At 35.5% G+C, this 20547-nt stretch overlaps 1 protein-coding gene across 9 annotated transcripts in view; it reads left to right on the top strand.

The window, feature by feature from the left end:
• LOC106883075 (uncharacterized) overlaps nt 1-20547 on the top strand; it is a 322884-nt gene that overhangs the window by 276451 nt on the left and 25886 nt on the right. Inside the window, exon 2 of one of the 9 annotated variants that reach the window (XM_052966958.1) lies at nt 303-496. The exons of the other annotated variants lie outside the window; for them this stretch is intronic. The gene's annotated coding sequence lies outside the window, so the exon portion shown is untranslated. The remainder of the gene's footprint in view (nt 1-302; nt 497-20547) is intronic. 9 annotated transcript variants of the gene reach the window in all.

Raw genomic sequence — 20547 nt, 5'->3', positions numbered from 1 at the left:
TTGTGGTTGCTAGAGTTTCATGTTGTTCTATTGTATTATGCTATGACAGTATTTGATCCCACGTTGAAACTATTGCTCCTGAGTTATTTTGTTAGTGCTCTTGAGAAAATAAGGACTGTCAAAATCCCTATTTATCTCTTTGTTTGAAACCAACAGAACTAATTATCTGTGATAATGTGCCAATGTGAGAACCTCTAAGCCAGACATAGGCAACCTTTTTCAAGAAGTGGGTCTCAGGAAACATGGTTCCTCATTAGATGAGTTGTTCTACCAAAAATAATTTAAGGTAATTTCTCATTTAGGCATACTATTCAGAAAGACCTGCTGGTCGCAGTTTGCCTGTGACTGCTCTAAGCAGTCACTGAACCGGCTAGACATAGCAACCAAATCTCCATTTAATCACACTATACTTTCTTAAAATGAAGTAATTACACATTGGATATGTTCCTTGTTGCCTTATGCTTTGGAAGAAGATAAAGCGGTCATGACAGCTAAGGCAAGTATTTAGTATTTGATTATATTTGCATCACTTTTGAGTGATATCTTCTAAATTCTGTAGCATCATATTATACTATGAAATATGTTATATTATTTTATTTGACAAAGCTAATGTTTGTATATGAGCATGAATAGTTGATTTTTATTGAAATTTCAATATATTTTATTACCACTGATGGTTCTTTTATTAACTGTTTTAAAGGATAAGACAAAACAAAAACTAAAAAAAGGAGGATGTTCTTTTTATCTTTTATCTTTTTCTTGTTTCAATCATTAGACTGTGACCATGCTGGGGCAGTGCCTTGAAGGATTTTTAGACAAATGAATTGAACCCAATACATATTTTCATTTTTTTTTTTAAGCCTGGTACTTATTCTATCAATTCCTTTTGCTGAACTGCTAAGTTAAAGGGACATAAACACACCAACATCAGTTGTCAAGTAGTGGTGGGTAACAAAGACACACACACACATATGTACATATATATATATGATGGGCTTTTTTCAGTTTCCTATTTCTTTACTGCCCACAAGGGGCTAAACATAGAGGGGACAAACAAGGAATTAAGTCGATTACATCGGCCTCAGTGCGTAACTGGTACTTAATTTATCGACCCCCGAAAGGATGAAAGGCAAAGTTGACCTCGGCGGAATTTGAACTCAGAACGTAGCGGCAGACGAAATACCGCTAAGCATTTCGCCCGGCGTACTAACATTTCTACCAGCTCGCCACCTCTTTTTTCAGTTTCCATCAATTGAATCCACTCACAAGGCTTTGGTTGGTCTGAGGCTATAGTAGGAGACACTCTCCCAAGTTTCCACCCCGTGGGACTGAACCCAGAACCATGTGGTTTGGAAGCAAGTTTCTTACCACTCAGCCACATCTGCACCTAGAGTTGATCACAAAACTTTTGAAAATAGATACTGTAGTTCAGATATTTAATCTTATGTCCTTCAACTTACTCTTTGACCTTTATTGATATCATCCATGTGTAAAAGATAATTAGGTCAAAACAGTTGAGTACTAGAGTCATATCCATCTCAGTATTCAGCTTTGCTCTTTCATATCCTGAGTATAATTCCACCAAGGTTGACTCTGTCTTTTATTCTTGTAGTGGAAGAGGAGTGGTGAATGTGATACATACCAGTTATTGACGTTGAACCCCAGCTCACTTATGGCTGAGTAGACCTATGACCAAAGCTCCATCTTGTTTCAGTCATGACCATCCTGCTCTTCTGTCAGGCTTTGTTCATAAGGAATTACATTATCTAATCTGTCTCTCCTTTGTCAAACTGTAGGGTGTAATTTCAAGGAGATTTAGTTGCTATTTCTAGCAGGTAAAGTAACCATGTAGGTGAGCCCACATTTTCTTTAAATATGATATAGTTCTATCATTTTAATTGACACTGTAATTTATACATTGTTATCAGAATAGGCACGTTGGCAGAATCATCAGAGTAGTTGATGGAATGCAATGTGATATTCATTCAAGCTCTCTGTGACCTGAATTCAAATCCTGTAATAGTCAACTTTGCCTGTCATTATTTCATGAGTGATAATTAAAGTGCCAGTTTGGAGCAATGGATTTGAAGATGTCAGCTGAGATGCTTTTATACATTCTGATTTCAAATTCTGCCTAGGTACTGATAGCTGGACCTACAACCAGCTTAGATAAACCAACCGTCAACAGCATTTTGAGGCTTTCATCCAGCAGTGGATTGCCAATGGCTAAATGGAATACTGTTTCTCTACAAAATTTGACCTCCTAATTAGAAAATCAATATTATCAATTGACTGCCTTTACAGAAGTTTAGCCAGGTAAAGATATAGTGTTTGATATCTTACCTTCAAAGTAGGCTCAATGTAACAAATGTGTTATATTCATATTCAGGTTTCTAGTAAGCCTTTATATCTTTTATGAGCATTTGGATTGTTATTTCATTGTTCTTTTATCTTTGTTTTGTTTGTTATTTTTTCTTTTTCTTTTCATCCCTCAAACTACACTGTACTTTTTCCTTTTTTGATTATGTAGAATTGTACCATTAATTTTCTTCTTTTTTTTTTTACTGTTCTTTTGTTATACCAAATGTGGTATTGAATCTGTGGTTTATTGATAATTAGTGCACTAGATGTGTGTGTTTGTATATATATATATATATATATATACTCATACATATGTATGTGTATGTATATACACATGCATATAAAACGGTATCCTCCACTACAACAATAGCTTTCACCATGAACAGTAAAAGTTTCAACAATAATAACAACAACAATTAAAATAACAGCTATAACTGTAGCGAGCATAATTAGTTCTCTATCATGATGACACAGGGCTCTTTCAGAAAGTTTGAAAGAGTGTGGTGAACAGGAAACAAGTAAAGGCTGGTTGGAGAGTTGAGAGAATGGAACAGAGTTGAGAGAACATGGGAAAGGAAAGAATTAAAAAAGACAAAATATACTGAGTGTATCAGAGAGAGAGAGAGAGAGAGAGAGAGAGAGATGGAGACAGAGGGAGAAAGGGAACTGATCAATGTAATAAAATGTGAGAAAAGGAAAATGGTATGGAAAAATCTGTATAACAAGCAAAGCAAGAGAAACTATATGTAATAGCAGGCTAAGTGAAAGATAGATAGAATGTGAGAGAGGAGGGGGGATATTTAGAAAAGAGAAATAGAGAAAGAAAGGAAGAGAGAGACTGGCATAAAAAAGGCATCATCAAATACAAGTTATAATATTCTACTAAACCAAGTAATTTACCCACAATGCAATTACTATGACCTAACCTTCATTCGTAGTTGCAGCCATTTCACTTCACTGTGCCATTAATAATGCTCTTGAGAAAGGCATGGCTGTCAAGCAGTCTCATTTCTTTTCTCTCTTCTTTATATCTCTTTATACCTTTAACTCACAAGACTGATTCTTCAAGATGAATCAACTGGTTGGTGACCAAAGGGTAGACCAAGGATGAGATGGTTGGATAATATGCATAGTTTCCATTGGTCACACTTAAAAATACAGCTGGAAAATGTAACAAAGGTTACCTCTGATAGGACTGACCCTGTAGAAGAAATACCTGAGAACTCTACTCTCACAACCAGGGCTATGGAATTGGAGTCATGGAGTCAGAGTCGGAAACTATTAAGGGTAGCTGGAGTCAGAGTATGTAAAACTATATCGACTCTGACTCCAATTCACAATATCTTTGTTCTTTAATATAAACCAGTTATAACATATAAGCCTACTCGAAATACAAGCATATGCATATGCTTTATGAGATATGTAGACCACAATCACTTAATTACATAAAGAGGAGTCAGAGTCAGAGGTGCTAATAATAGAGGAGTTGGAGTCATAGTTTTTTGCTTCAACTCCGCAGTCCTACCCACAACCCTCCCAGAAATAGTGGGGCAGAGAAGATGGAATGATGACTGGATTCAGGTTTATTTGAGGATTCAAATGAAAGTTGATGAAAAGGGGACAGAGGTAGAAGAATCATGGGATAGTTTTGATCATATGTTTCCTCAGTGAGGGCTGATTTGGAGCCAAACAACAACGACAATAACAATTATAATTTTCAGTATTTTGAAAGTTGATACTTTGGAAAAATCAAATGCCAAGAACCAAAGTTTAAGCTTTCAGCACTAAATATGACTCAGTTTTACTTCCTCTTTGAAACTAGTATACTTGGTTTATAATTTTTATTATTTTGTCCTTTGCATTATTTACATTTGACGGATATTTGTCCTCATCTTGTTTGTTGTTAACACGTTTCGGCTGATATGCACTCCAGCCTTCATTAGGCTTCATGATGGGACATAACCTTTTGAAGAGTTTAGTCAAACAAATTGACCTCTCTACTTACTTTTTTTTTAAAGTCTAGTACTCATTCTATCAGTGTCTTTTGGCAAACTGCTAGGTTATGGGTACATGAACAAACTAACACCAGTTACTGAGTGGTGGTGAAGAGAACAAATACAAAGTCATGCACACACACACAATGGGCTTCCACATTTGTGAGGGAATTTGGCAGTTTCTATCTGCCAAATTCCCTCACAAGGTATAGATCAGTCTGGGGCTATAATAGAAGAGACTTGGCAGTGCAATTGGACAGTTGAAAAGTGAGCTTCTTAACCACACAGCGATGCCTGTATAGTAATATAACATGTAATTTTACGTTTAGGGGCTATAGCTGAGATGTATCAACCCTGGTACCTGTAGGTTGTGTATAAATTTTATTGACTTTGGAAGAGTAGCAAACAAAGTCAAACTGGGTAGGATTTGAACTCAAATCATAAAGAGATGTAAGCAAATACCACAAAATGTTTTGTCTAATGCTCTATTGATTTTACTGGTCATTGAACTGCTCCATATAAGCAATGTTAAAAAGTGTGTGTGTGTGTTATCAACAAATCAAGAGAGAGAGAGACAATGATCATGAACTCCTAGATAGCAACTGAACCATGCAGTTCTGGCTAAGGCTAGCTGGGTAAACATGCCAACATGCAGACCACTCCCAGAAATATATATACACATTCATATCCATACATATTTCATTTCTTTGTGAAATTAAGCTAATGGGATCTTTTGCAGCAGAAGAGGAAGAGCACTAAGCCTTCAACTCTCCTCATTGTTTAATAATTCATTATGATTCATTCTTTTCTCCTTGCCAAACTGGTGGCAGTAATGGACTTCAGCTATTAACATTGGCAACTTAGGAAGTAAACAAGTCATAAATATATAAATATATAGCCATATGTATTTGAGCTGTGAAATTAAGCCATTCTTACCCCAATCTGTATTGGTGGTACTCCAATAGCTCTGCATAAGCTAAGTTGCTAAACGAGTCTCTGTGAAACATCTGACTCATGAAAGGTTAAATTTCAATATTACAGATAAAATGGAATAGTGAGCTGGTAGAATGGTCAGCTCACCAAGCAAAATATTTAGTGACATTTTGTCCGTCTTTACATTCTAAGTTCAAATACTGCTGAGGTCGACTTTAACTTTCATCATTTTGGGGGCCATAAAATAAGTACCAGTTGAGCACTGGGGTCAATGTAAATGACTTACTCCCTCCCACAAAATTGCTGGCCTTGTGCCAAAATATGAAATCAATGTTACAGATAAAATATTATTAGCACAAGACTGAAGCCATGTTGTAGTATCACCTTCAAAGGATTTTAGTCAATTACACAATTACACCAACCTCATATTTTATTGAATGTTTGAATTCAGTGAGTTATGTCCCTTTTGGAGAGTTACTTCTCACTTAATGACATAAATACCTTTTGGTACTTGCAATGTTTTATGCCAATGCCTCTTAAGCCTTTATTTCTCTCATTGCTCAAGCTGTATCCATCTATTGCTCCCTTCTACTCTTCTTTTTCTCACCATCTTCTTTCCTCAGCTTCCTCATCTAGGATGCTTTCTCTGCATTTACACACTGCTCTTCTTTCCCTCTACTTTGATGGTCCCATCCAGCATCACTTTCTTGCATTGCTTACACTGCACTCACCTAAGGGTCCCTACCTCCTGCCTCATTTTCCTTCACTGCCTCTCATCAAAGCTTCTCCATCTCTTCAACACTTTCTTTCCCCTTCCCTTTCTCTCTGGCCTACTCCCACAACTCCCACACCTTCCTTTCCTTCAGTTACTCTCTAGGGATTTTTCACCATTCTAGTCTAGTTTTCTCTCCCTGTGCTCTTTCCCTCGCACCTTCTGTTCATACTCACCCTTGTAATATTCAATAGCCCTAAACCTCCCCACACAATCCCTTACAGAGTGAAAGTTACTTTTCTATTCTGCCCACTTCTTTTCTTTAACACTAATCCCTTCCCTTTCCCTTGTTCCCTCCCCTAATCAGTGTCTATTCTGCTGTTCTGTTACTTTCACCTCTACCATCTTATCATATCCATGGTTTTATTCTTCTCGCCTGGCTTTACCTTCCCTCATTTTCATGCTTAGAATCATTGCATCTTCTCTCTTCTGTTCTCCCTCAGTTGAAGGAGCCCCTTTATGTTCTTTCTCTTGCAAGTTGTAAACAATTCTTCACTAGTACTGGTGTTACAAAAAATGCATCCAGTACACTCTGTAAAGTGGTTGGTGTTAGGAAGAGCATCCAGCCATAGAAACCATGCAAAACAGACAGCTTACTCCATTTGATGTGTCCAAGAGTGTTCTGATGAACTGAGAGGTGAAGTTGTGGCTGCCATACTTGTATAGCATTTCATAATACCATCTGATGGTGGGAGGGTGGCTCTAAAGACCACGGCTTTCAAGAGGCAAGACCTGTCAGTGGACTATGGTAGGGATGGAGATTGTGTAGATGAGTGTTAGCTTCATTTGTAGTGTGCAAAGTTAGAAGCAATGTTGTCTAAACATGAATAGCTGACCTTAACATTAGTCGACTTGTTCATATATACATCCTGTTAATATATCTATTTGTGTATATATCCTGTTAATGTGTGTGTGTTTGTGTTAATTTAACTTTATATATAACTTTGAAGTAAATTTAAGAACAACAGCAGAACTGATGGATAAACACAGTATTAGTCAAATATATATAATTCATTTTGATATCTTATTCGACCACTCTCTCTCTATATATGTGTGTGTGTGTGTATGCATACACATGAAATGAGCTTCCTTACAGTTTCCTTCTCCTGAATGTTCGTGTGTTTATAAACAAGGCTTTAATAAAATTGAGGCTATGGTAGAAGACTTGATCAAAATACTGTTGAATGAGATCAAACCTTGAGCCAGATGGTTGTAAAACAAACTTACATGCAGAGCTATGCCTACAGCTACACCTGCATTATTGTTGAATTTTGTTTTTGTAAACAGTCTTATCTGTTAATTATAGCTCAGATGAGATAATACATGATTTAGAGGAATGAGGATATTCTATATTGCAGACACACCCAACAGTTTTCTGCCTTTTAAAAATGGTTACTAAAACATTGATGCACACACACACACATACACACAACTTACAGGTACACATTGTTACTTATTCACATGCATTTTTTCCTAAGTTTGCCTAGTTGCAATGGTTTTTATGCAGGAGAAAAAATTTTCAACAGTTGGATGCCCTTCCTGCTCCCTACTACTGTTCACTTATCTGTGGTACAGAATTGGGACTTATTATTAACTAACTTAAAAGCCACACTCTATGAGGACTTTTAAGCTGGCTCCTATGGAGAGCTAATTTGGCTTGTCACCCAAAACTAGGGAGAGCTAGATAGCATGACTATAATACATCTATAATGACTATGTGCCCCGGTGGTGTTTGATCAAAGGTTAAGGACAGATGAGAATTAATTCTGTAATGCAATCATTCTATTGTTCCAGTCCCAAGTTGAATCCCAACTGTTGGCCAATTTGTCACAAAGTTTTTATCCCTGACATAAAATTAACAACATGAATGTCATTTATCTCCCCCTTGATCTCTAACATCATCTGACAAATGCCAACCAAGATGGCATGAATCGGCCAAGCTTTGCCTGCTAGAAATAGCAACCCAAATGCTTTTAAATCTGATCTCAATGCTGGATGTCCAAGAACCAAATGAAGGGCAGATTTTCAGTCCTGGGTTCATCCCTATTCCAAAAAGTATAATATGTCTATGTAGAGCAAATGTAGACTGAGGTCCCTGGGGTCCCAGACAGACTGACAGAATTTCACTTTTATTAATATAGAGGTGGTAAGCTGGCAGAATCATTGATGTATTGGACAAAATGATTAGTAGCATTTTTTTGTGGTTGTTTGACATTCTAAATTCAAATCGATCCAGAGTCAGCTTAACTTTAATCTCTCTGAGGTTGATAAAGTCCCTGTCAAGTAGAGGGATCGATGTAATCAACTTGTCCCCTTCCTTCAAAACTGCTGACCTTGTGCTAAAATTAGTAAGATTTATCTTTATTATTGATATTGTTGCTGTTGTATCAAGGTCAACTTTGCATTTCATCTTTTTGGGGTCAATAAAATAAGTACCAGTTTAGTACAGGGGTCAATATAATCGACTTAAACTTTCCCCGGAAATCACTGGCTTTGTGCAAAAATTTGAAGCCATTACTATTATTATTATATGTTTGGCTTTTTTTTTTTTTTTTTTTTTTTTTTTTTTTGTATTTGTACAAGTTGACTCCAAGCCTCACCCAGAGACCTCAAGAGACAAGTTAAAAGTTCAAGTTGGTATTGTGACTAAAAGTGCCATATTTTTGATTTTGTACAGAGTATTGTTCTAAAGAATGTCTGTTAAAACATAAGAAGATTAAAAGTTTGTTTTAAAAGTAATTTGATGGTAAGATGACAGTAGAAGGTGTTTGCTAATATTACATTTAAAAGTACTTTTGATAATGTTTATAGATTAAGATGTTTTTAGAATCACATAGACAATACTTTTCATAGGATATAAGCAGTTCCCATGAACACTATTTTTTTAAATTTCTTCTATTTTGGGGTTTCCTGGTATTATTATTATTATTATTATTATAATAAAAAAAAATTTCAGCTTTATTTTGCTGTGTGTAATGGAAAGTGTCATTTGTCCACAGCAAGCAAAGGTGAAACTTGTTTACTGATCATACTTCAAGAACCCTGGAGAGAACATTTGCAGTTCCAAGCAATGATGGTTTTTGTAGGTGTTCTTTCTTTACATAAGTTCCAATCTTTTTAAGGTGTGTTGGTAGTTATGTACTGATACTTCCAATTGCACCACTCACTATCGGTATCACATTCATTCAACATGGTTGTTCACTTAGTCTTCTTCTTTCTCTTCAATCCTGTTGTCACCTGGACATGCTCTGTCAATTATCAGGCTTGTTTGTTTTGTCTCTTCACAATAGCAATTTTTAAAAATTATTTTGTTAGTCTTATTTACATGCAAAACCCCCACAACAACACACAGTCACACACATACTCACAGATTCTTTGTTTTGTCCTGTGCTGTCCATGATGATTTTCTTAATGTAAACCCTTGTGGTTGATACAGAAATCATTATTACCTCCACCTTAGCAAAGGCAGCGGTATTGTTTTCAGTCGTGTTTGTTTGTTTTCCATGGACAAGGTATCTGAAGAGCCACTGGATGGATTCGGATGAAACTTTCAGGGATGTTTGGCCTCGTGACTGGCACAAACTGATTAGATTCTGGGATCAATCCAGTACTGGACAAGGATTCTGGATTATTTTTCCTGTTTTTTTCGCTTAATTTTTGAGAGCGGTCAGGTTCAGTTTTAGTATTCTTGTCTGTGAGAGCAGTCATGTTTATTTTAGATATTTCCATTTTAAAAATTATCTCTGGATAATCGTTGAGAGGACGTTGGTGTTGCCTTGGTGGAGGTTTGCGCTCTCTGAGTGTTCTTGTTGTTGTTGTTGTTATTATTTTTATTTTTATTTTTATTTTTATTATTATTATTATTATTATTATTATTATTATTATTATTATTATTATTATTATTATTACTATTATTATTATTAAGGCAGCAAGCTGGCAAGATTGCTAGCATGCTGGACAAAATACTTAGTGGCATTTTGTTTGTCTTTATGTTTTCAGTTCAGAATGCGCTAAAGTTGACTTATACTTTTCATCCTTTCAGTGGCAATATAATAAGTACCAGCTGAACACTGGGGTCAATGTAGTCAAGGAGTCCCTTCCCTCAAATTTCACACCTTGTGCCCATAGTGGAAAAAATTATTACCTCTGCCTTAGCGAAGACAGAGGAATTGTTTTCAGTTGTGTTTGTTTGTTTTCCATGGACAAGATATCTCAAGAACCGCTGGATGTTTGGCCTCATGACTGGCAGGAATTGATTAGATTTTGGAATTGATCTGGTACCAGACAAGTATTCTGGATTATTTTTCCTAAATGGAAAAATAATTAATTTTTGAGAACGGTTGGGTTCATTTTTAGTATTCGCATTTGTGAGAGCAGTTGAGTTTATTTCAGATATTCTCATTTTAAAAATCATCCCCAGCTAACCATTGAGAGGACTTTTTTGCTAGGGTGGAGGTTTGCACTCTCAGAGTGCTCTTATTATCATCATCATCATCATCATCATCATCATCATCATCATTTTTGTTATTATTATTATCATTATTAAAGGGTAGTGGATTGGTAAAATTGTTAGTGTTGAATAAAATTATTTGTTTCTACATCTAGACAAATGTTTATGACTTTATGGCAATATTAGAGATCATTCGTTATAAAGATACTATGGGTTATTACAGAAAACAGCTTTTGGCTCTTGGTACATTTTCACACCTAGATGAACTAAGCTAGCATGAATGAAATGCTTTAGGTATAGATAGTAACCATTGTACTGGGGACAGGGATATGAACAGTAGAAACATCTCTCAACAACCAACACCCTATCCATCCTCAGTTAAGATCAAGGTTTACACATGATTATTTATTAATTGATATAACTAACAGATTCTATGTCAGTATATTAGCTGTAAGTTGCTGTGACTGTTTCTAATTTACTGTTTTATTGTTACTCAGTTCTTAATTAGGCAGTAAACCTGCTTGATTTTATCACTTTTGTTATTTTATTTCATCATCATTGTTTGCTTTCGTTACCATGATAAATCAGTAAAATCTAGTAAAACTAATTACATTGTAAACAGGACAGTACAGCTTGGCCTCGTTTATCATTTGTTGTTATCGAATTATTCGCTGGTCTTCTTCTTTTTCCTTTCATTTATCCTTTTTTGTACTGTATAACTCGGACTGGATTGATTTCACTATCACAATGGACTGCGTACGTGTAGCAAATAAGAGGAACAGAATTAAATGATGATGATAACGACGATGACAACGACGACGACGACCACCACCACCACCATCGTCATCATCATCATCTGCTGCTGTAGATTCATGGATTTACAGAGCACTGTTCAGAATTACTTGATGGAAGAAAATGTTTTCTTTTTTTTTTTTTTTTTTTTTTTTTGTGCTGGTGGGTGGGTGGGATATGGGGGCGAAGGGTGCTTTTTACTGATCTTTGAAATGCTTAAACATTCACCTGGGGTAGAAAAGAATGTTTGAGGCTTTAGATACATTTTATTGTGCACATATATTTCTACAAACATTTTGCAATGTTTATTATTGGTTCAATATATAGCCATCTCAGTTGTTGAACAAGGGAGTTCTAGTCTTGTTGATGGTAGCAGCAGATACTAGCAGATACTAGCAGGTACCTACCCCTCTTTTAAAGAAAAAAAAAATTATAAACATGGTTTGGGTTTGAACTCCTAATAAGACAAGTCTGTCTATTTCAGTTCAGCACCACTTATTGTTGACCTCTGTTAAGTACACTAACCCATGGTCCCTATTTACTACCAGATGGATTGATCCATGGAAAGGTAAATGATTTAGCTATGTAACAATTATGAGATATTAACTATGAACCCTTATGATGAATAGAATAATCCTCTTTTTTTGTTTTTTATCATTTGTATTTCTTTTTTATATAAAAAAAAGTATTTACAGATTAACAGATATACTCTTTTACTTGTTTCAGTCATTTGACTGTGGTCATGCTGGAGCACTGCCTTTATAGTCGAGCAAATCGACCCCAGGACTTATTCTTTGTAAGCCTAGTACTTATTCTATCGGTCGCTTTTGCCGAACCGCTAAGTTACAGGGACGTTAATACACCGGCATTGGTTGTCAAGCAATGTTGGGGGAGGGGGACAAACACTGACACACAAACATATACACACACATGCATACATATATTTATATATATGACGGGCTTTTTTCAGTTTCCACCTACCAAATCCACTCACAAGGCTTTGGTTGGCCTGAGGCTATAGTAGAAGACACCTATCCAAGGTATCATGCAGGTGGGACTAAACCAGGAGCCATGTCGTTGGTAAGCAAACGACTTACCACACAGACACTCCTACACCAATATGAAAATTATTAGCAAGTATTAAGCTGAATAAAGCATTAAATCTGATAACCAGTTCATATTTCAGTCTCTGTCAATGCCACTACCAGCACCATCGAATTTTCTGTTATTATCTTATTATTAAGTGTACTTTCTTAACTTAGTCCATTAAGTAGCTTCGTCTCCATATATGTTTTGTTTGTGTATTTATCTATCTGGCTAAATATCAATCTACCCGCTTAATTACAACTTTATTTAGACCCCCCCCCATTCACCCATTCTCTCTTTCTGTCTTTCTCAGTTAGTGGTTCTTTTCTCTTGTTAATTACTGGTGTCATTAAATATTCTGATCTTTACAGTTTATGTCCTAGAACAGTCATTTACCAATTTCTATCTGGCAGATCTTGGAGGTCAACACTCATTTAGTACAGTGACCCAATACTGCTATTTTAAACCTTTCACTACAAGTCTGTTGATTAGACAGACAAAAGATTTTGTTCTGTCTGATCAAGAAACTATTGAAATTGCACCAAGTAGGAACCTAATTAAAATAAACTTATTTCCAACCACCAACTAATCCTCAGTAGGAAGCTATATTTAACAAAAGAACATGTAATTGGCCAGCAACTAAAATATAGCTTCCATTTCCTTGTAAGAATTTGGTTGATTGTGATATGCTTAGCAGACATTTGAATTAGTCCTAGCATTTATGCTATAATTCTTATAGAATTCATCTACAATATAACTGAATGATGTTAACCTATTATCATCATAACTACCAGACAACCACCAAGAAAGCAAAGGATACTTTTAAGAATAATGTTATCTGAAAGTCTTTCAAATGATGTCTTAACTTTCTGGTCCCTTGCTAAGAGGGTCTCTTATAACTTCGCAAAATCTTCCTACCCACAACTCTACAGTCAAGATGACATTTTTGTTAAAACCTCCTTATTTTCTGACTAGATTTCTTTCCACTTCACACTGCAAATACTCCAAAATTTTTCTTCTCTTCTCCATTGGTCTCACCACCACAAATGTCTGGTTACAAAGACTGAAAACTGGGATCATTTCAGTTTAGTAAGGCAACCAGTCCTGATGGTGTTTTCTTCTATTATTTTCACTGTACTTCAGAGTTAGCTTCAGTCTTTCTTTTTCTACTGATATATGAGGGAGCGCTGATGAGGATCAGTTAATTGTGATTTTATTCAACATATTACTCTCTCAGATTCACACGCTTATTGCAGTGGTCCTTCAGTTTTTCTAAGCACTGTAAAAGAACTTGGAAGGTTGGGCCCCCAACCAGGTCTTTCGTGACACCCTTAAAGCCAAGAACTTTTCAGCACCCCCTCGTATATATCCTTAATTATGAAAGCACACAAAATGTGTTACATTTGCACAAAGGGCATTCTTTATGCCCCTGCCATATTGCTTTCACTTCCAAACACTTGTAAAGACGATAGAAACAGTTATAAACAATGTCTCCTTTGTCACTTTAAATTTCTGTCTTTTCTCTCTGTGGTCACAAATACAACTTTCATAGAGTCAGATGTAGTGGAAACTTGCTTGCCTACTTCATGCACCATTGGCCCCTCACCCTGAAGCATTTCAGTAAAAGTAATGTTGTCTCACTTGATATAAGCAAAGCATTTGATACTTGGTATAGAATCCTATCTAAGAGATATACACCTTCTCCAGTTCCTATTTCTCTGATTGGAAGTTTTTCTGTCAAACAGCTTGCATCCTATCAAATCTGCTTTTGACATAGATGATACTAGCCTTCAAAGATTTTTTAAAACCTTTCACACAGTTATAGCATCAGCATACAACAGCTTATGTGAATTATGCACTACTTTCACAAGTAGGTATCTTGAAAACATCCTCCAGTGGAGACATAATTTTGTCTTCTTTAATGTCACAATGACAATCTTAATTCATGAGGAAAGGAAACAGTCTCAACACATTACTAGCACAAAGTTAGTCTTAAAAGTTGCTACAAATTTAAGCTGTACTAACTCAGATAATCTCTCATTGTGATCACACACCGACACACACAACATTTCTTAATACATATACAATTTCAAAAGCTGCACCCCAAAAACTATGCTTATTCTTCAGGAGCCAGAAGCTACTTTTACTAGCACTAACAGCTCTAATCAGAATCATTCCTGACACTGAAAGAAACAAAAAGCAGAGCTTATGAACACATACTATTTTCGTTGTTGTTGCTTTTCCCCCTATCCATGGCAGGATTTCAAACTCAGAATTGCATGTTAATGAAAAACTTTACAGTAATGCAATGACCTTGTTACTTAAAGCAATAAGCTGTTTCTTCCCATCAGTCTTGTTTACAGCTAAATTCTCATGATTAGATATCAAGCATTGACATTCAGCCAGAAGGCTGAGAATATACTACTTCATCCAAGAATGGTTCCAATTCTTTCATTGATTACTTGAAGCAATATAAAACATGCTTAGAAAATAGGGAAGACATTTGCAGATGTTCTTATAAATTAAGGCATCGCAATACTCTTAAAGTTAAGGTGTTAGTTTCTTGACTGAATATCTATTACTAGCACTGGCACTGAACAGCTCTTCTTCACCTGTCAGCAGAGCCAGTCAGAGTAAAAGTCAATGGTGGTTGAACTCTTTATTAAACCAATGAGTAGTTTTATGATTCCAAAACCCCTCTCTGTTCTTAAAATAATAACAAACTGACTCTGAAATTTCCTTATCTGTGTGTTTTAAAACCACTCCTCATGCCATAACACTATTTTTGATTATTCTTGACACTTCAGATATGATGCTCTTATAAGAAGGAAATGATAAAATTTAAATCTTAGATGAGCTCTGAGAAGTCTTTACATTTCAACAACATTATTGTATGTAAGCAATTATAAAATCTGGTGATAATAATTTCTTGCATCAAGCATATCCTTTACCCATAAATAAATTGGAAAATAATTTTTTTTTCTATATATTGATAATTTAGGTATTCATTAGGAGACCTTTGAAAACTCAAATCTTTTATTTTTATGTATTAATCAGGAGATGCTAAGAAGTCTTTTGGGATTATAGATTTAATTTTTTCTGAAACAGAAACAAAGCAAGCATTAAAATTTTGTAATAGTGGGGTTTTTCCCCAGTTTGTTTTGGGTGTAATCCTAAACAGTTGTCATCACCACCATCATCACCAACAACAACGACAACATCATCATCATCATTGTTTAATGTCCATTTTTCATGCTGGCATGGGTTGGACAGCTTTAACAGGAACTGACAAGCCAGAGGATTGTGCCAAGCTCTAATATCTGTTTTGGCATGCTTTCCACAGCTGGATGCCCTTCCTAATGCTAACCTCTTTGCAGAATGTATTGAGTGCTTTTTTTGTGGCACTAGCATCAGTGAGATTTCCAAGTACAAGTGAGAGTATTGTAGAAAAGGTGATGAAGTTATGATGAAGAGACAGGAGTAGGTGTCTTACGGAAGAAGAAATACATGACTTCCCCAGCTGTAATATAGAAAAGTATGAAATTCCATGACAAATGATTCCCTTCTCAATATTTAATTCTTTATTATCCACGGGGGGGGGGGGCTAAACAGAGAAAGGACAAACAAGGACAGACAAAGAGATTAAGTCGATTACATCGATCCCCAGTGCGTAACTGGTACTTATTTAATCGACCCCGAAAGGATGAAAGGCTAAGTCGACCTCGGCGGAATTTGAATTCAGAATGTAGCGGCAGATGAAATACTGCTAAGCATTTCGCCCGGCATGCTAACGTTTCTGCCAGCTCGCTAGCTCCCTTCTCAATATTTTTAAGCTATTGGGCAGTGAGCTGGCAGAATCGTTAGCACCTCAGGCAAAATGCTTAGCGATATTTCATCTGCTGCTATGTTCTGTGTTCAAATTCCACTGGGGTCAACTTTGCCTTTCATCCTTTCAGGGGTCGATTAAATAAGTACCAGTTACGCACTGGGGTCAATGTAATCGACTTAATCCCTTTGTCTGTCCTTGTTTGTCCCCTCTATGTTTAGCCCCTTGTGGACAATAAAGAAATAAATATTGTTAAGCTTATTCAAAACACATTACTAATTTGGCTGTAGGAATTGGAAAGGGTTGATAGGTTGATAATCTATTCCCTTTTGGATTTTTTGTTAACATTTTCTATTATGGTTTAACAAATAAAATTTTTCCATATTCTTTTCTTCTGCTACCCTCTTCCACTCCTCTAATAGTTGTATTCTAGCAATTATTTTGTCCATCTACATTACTTTGTTCGTCATTTTATTGGAAGCATTTCTTAAAAATAAATGTCAAATACAAACAATTTATACCATAAAGGAAATTAATCTTTTTATTAAAACAATATTAAAAATGTTATTAATCTTTAATAAACAGTCCTTTATTTAGACCACTTCACAATGCGGAAACAATTTATTCCCTATATTTATTTTTCATTATAGAAATTAAAATTCCTTTTAAGTCTGTCTGTCTCTTTCTCTCCTTTCTTTTCATGTTAAATTTCAGTTTAAATAAGACCAGATTTAGTTCCTTACTGATGACTGTTAAGAAACCTGAGATCAACAATGACATGAGTTCATCATGTTTGACATTCATAATTTAAAACGAAAATATTTAGATCTTATATTTCAAATTAGGAGAAATTTCATAACTTGACAGATATTTGTTATTAACTCCTCAATGTTTACAAATTTTATGAGAAGATGAACTCCTGTTGAAGAGTAGAGATGGAATTTAGTGTAAAGTAAGGTTTTATCCTTCATGTCACCAGGCAGAAGGAACTTGGTTTCAGTACTCATTTGAAACTAATTCCTTCAATCAGTACTAATTATGCTCTTGGGAGTTGTCCATTTTTTGGAAATAGTGTATATGTACAATGTAAGTTGCATGCAATTCAGGAATCAAAACACACACACGTGCATCATTCTATTGTTTTATATAGTATATAAATTCATCTTTGAAGGATATCCCCATTCCATCTAGAAATGAATAAATTTTTCTATATGTGACTGGATTTTCATGGATGAGTTCAGGAACTGTAGTTCTTTTCTCTAAATTATATATTTATATATTATATACTGTGAAACTTAATTTAATCTTAATTTTTGATAAATTAAATTAAATTGCATGCCACCAGCATGGGAGCCAGTCAAGCAACACTGGCATTGGCCACAACTACAATTTCCATTTGATTTGATTTGATTTTGATTTTGATTTTACTTGAGTCAATAGGTCTCCTCAAGCATGGCACAAAAATTGTGTGTGTGTATATATATATATATATATATATATATACACACACACACACACACACACATACACACACATATGGCAGGCTTTTTTCATTTTATGTTAACCATATCCACTTCGATTGCCATTACTTGACATCTTGGGTAAGATGCCTTGCAATGGGACTGAACCCAGAACCAAGTAGTTGGCAAGCAAGCTTCTTAACCATTTAGCTACAAAATTAGCATGAGGCTCTGGTAAAAGACATTTTGCTCAAAGTATCATTCAATGGGATGGAATCCAGGACCACAGGATTGAGAAATAAAATCTCTTAACCACATAACTGGTAAAATAAAAGAAACTGACGTTGTGTTTGAAAAGGATATAAACATATATCCTGAGTGAAACAGAAGCTAATAATTTAAACATCAGCAATGAAATTACTTCAAATATTAAAAATTTCACAGAATATCTATGAAATTAAGGGGCCAAATTACTGAATCCATAGTCTTAAGTGATAATTTTCAACCTGCCATTATAATGTCTCTATGCTATATTCTTCTTGTCCCAGCTTTCCTGGATAAAAACAGGCTTCACTGTTTTTCATCGTTAAATTATTACATAAAAAACTGAGAGGAAAAAAAATCCTTTCAGCTTTTGTATTTAATTTCAGCAAAGTAGGCTGATGATATTTACCGTTTCTTTCAACCTATTCATCTTCTGTACCTATTTTTCAACAGTAGTCACATTTTATCTATAATACAAATAATATGAACTGTAGGTATGGGTTTAAAATTCTAGTTATTAATACACAAACCTTTGTGGCCAGACTCTTTGAACTTCAGTAATAAGCATATTAACTATGGTTACAGTTTTTTGTATGAAAATATAAAGAGATAACACATGCACATACACTCACAGATATCAGCAGCAGCAGCATTTAATATCTACATTTGCTGATGTCAATACCAGTGTTGCCTGACTGGCTCCCCATGCCAGTGGCACATGAAAAGCACCATGTGAACGTGATCGATGCCAGTGCCCTCTGACTGGCTCCCATGCCAGTGGCACATAAAAAGCACCATCCAAACATGGTCAATACCAGTGCCCCCTAACTGGCTTCCATGCTGTTAAAAGGCACCATCTGAATGTGGTCGATGCCAGTGCCGCCTGACTGACTCCTGTGCCGGTAGCACATAAAAAGGACCCACTACACTCTCGGAGTGGTGGGCATTAGGAAGAGCATCCAGCTGTAGAAATCTTGCCAGATCAGACTGGAGCCTGGTGCAGCCTACTGGCTTTCCAGTCCTCAGTCAAAACCATCCAGCCCATGCCAGCATGGAAAGCAGACGTTAAATGATGAAGATTATGATTTTCCATGCTTGCACAAGGTAGGCAGATTTTGTTGAGGTAGATTGCATACATTTGGATCCTTTTCCTGTTGCCAACCCTCATATGTTTCTTTGCAAGATAATATTTTTCCCATAGCTGGACATGATTTTCATGAAGAGCTAGAAACAAACACCCTTGCTTATATAATGATGATGCTTATTTACAACTATCACTTAATGTCTAGACAAGGGTACACACACACTGGACTTCTTTCAGTTTCTCTCTACCAAATCCACTCTCAAGGCTTTTGTGTGTTTGGTACTATGATAGAAGACACTTGCCCAAAATGCTGTGCTGAAGGACTGAACCTAAGACCATATGATTGGGAATCAAGCTTCTCCACCCCACTGCCACGCTTGTACCTAGATAGACAGATAGACATAGACAGACAGACACATATACATACAGACAGATGAACATGTAGAATCAATTGATGAAACTGATGATATGTGTGTTTGGCACCACCAAGTTGGCTTAGGGCAGTTTTAGTACATTTCACTCCATTACATACATTCAGAGAGAAAGAGAGAATAAAACAATTATTTTCACCAATTTTACCAATAGATTTCTATTGTGAATAAATATTGTTTACCTTTAAATTATTTATTAGGTATGAGATTGAATGTGTTATCTCATTGCCCAACATACTTTTCTCTGAACAAAAGTCCACCCAAAGAATTCATGATGGAAAACATAAATTCTGTAACCGAAGAACTATTTCTAGAACATTTAAACTTTGAATTAGCATAAATAAATTTATCTTGTCATATAAGTGAAATAGAAATACAGAAAATTGTTTCTTTTGGCAGTTTTGCAATGAAAAAATTGTTCACTACTAAAATAAATTGAAAAAAATAAACTTGTTTAAATTTTTCTATATTTTCTTATACAAATAACGATGTTTTAAATTGGCTTAGATTTATTACACAAACACATGCACATGCACGCACACATACTCACATGGTCTGTGGGTGAATTAGGTAGACAAAAACTTTATGCTGAAGCTTGTTGTGTGTGTGTGTGTGTGTGTACAGTTATGTGTTTGTCTCTACTGTTAACAACTGGTGTCAGTTTGTTTACTTAGTAAAAAGCAACCAATAAAATAAAAGTGCCAGAACTTGAAATAAGTACTAGGCTTGATTTGATTAAGTAAATGGTTGCAGTGGAATTATTACTGAAACCAGTAAAAGAATGTGTGTGTGTGTACTTTATTATTAAAGCTGCAAAAATATCACAAAAAACTGCTACTCAGAATTTCACATTCCTGTTCATCAGAGTAGCAGTTTTTTGTAATGATTTTGTGATGGTTTTGCAGTTTTAATAATAAAGCATATTACTCTATCTCTGGTATTCAAGTACTATTTGTTTCTCACCTTGTTTCACATTTATCTGCTTACTTTGGTGTGTTTTTATATATATATATATATATGGTCAAATCGTCCAACCCATGCTAGCATGGAAAGCGGATGTTAAACGATGATGATGATGATATATATATATATAT

Source organism: Octopus bimaculoides, chromosome 4 (assembly GCF_001194135.2).
Source record: "Octopus bimaculoides isolate UCB-OBI-ISO-001 chromosome 4, ASM119413v2, whole genome shotgun sequence".
NCBI lineage: Eukaryota > Metazoa > Mollusca > Cephalopoda > Octopoda > Octopodidae > Octopus > Octopus bimaculoides.
This window is presented reverse-complemented; position numbering and strand designations above follow the sequence as displayed.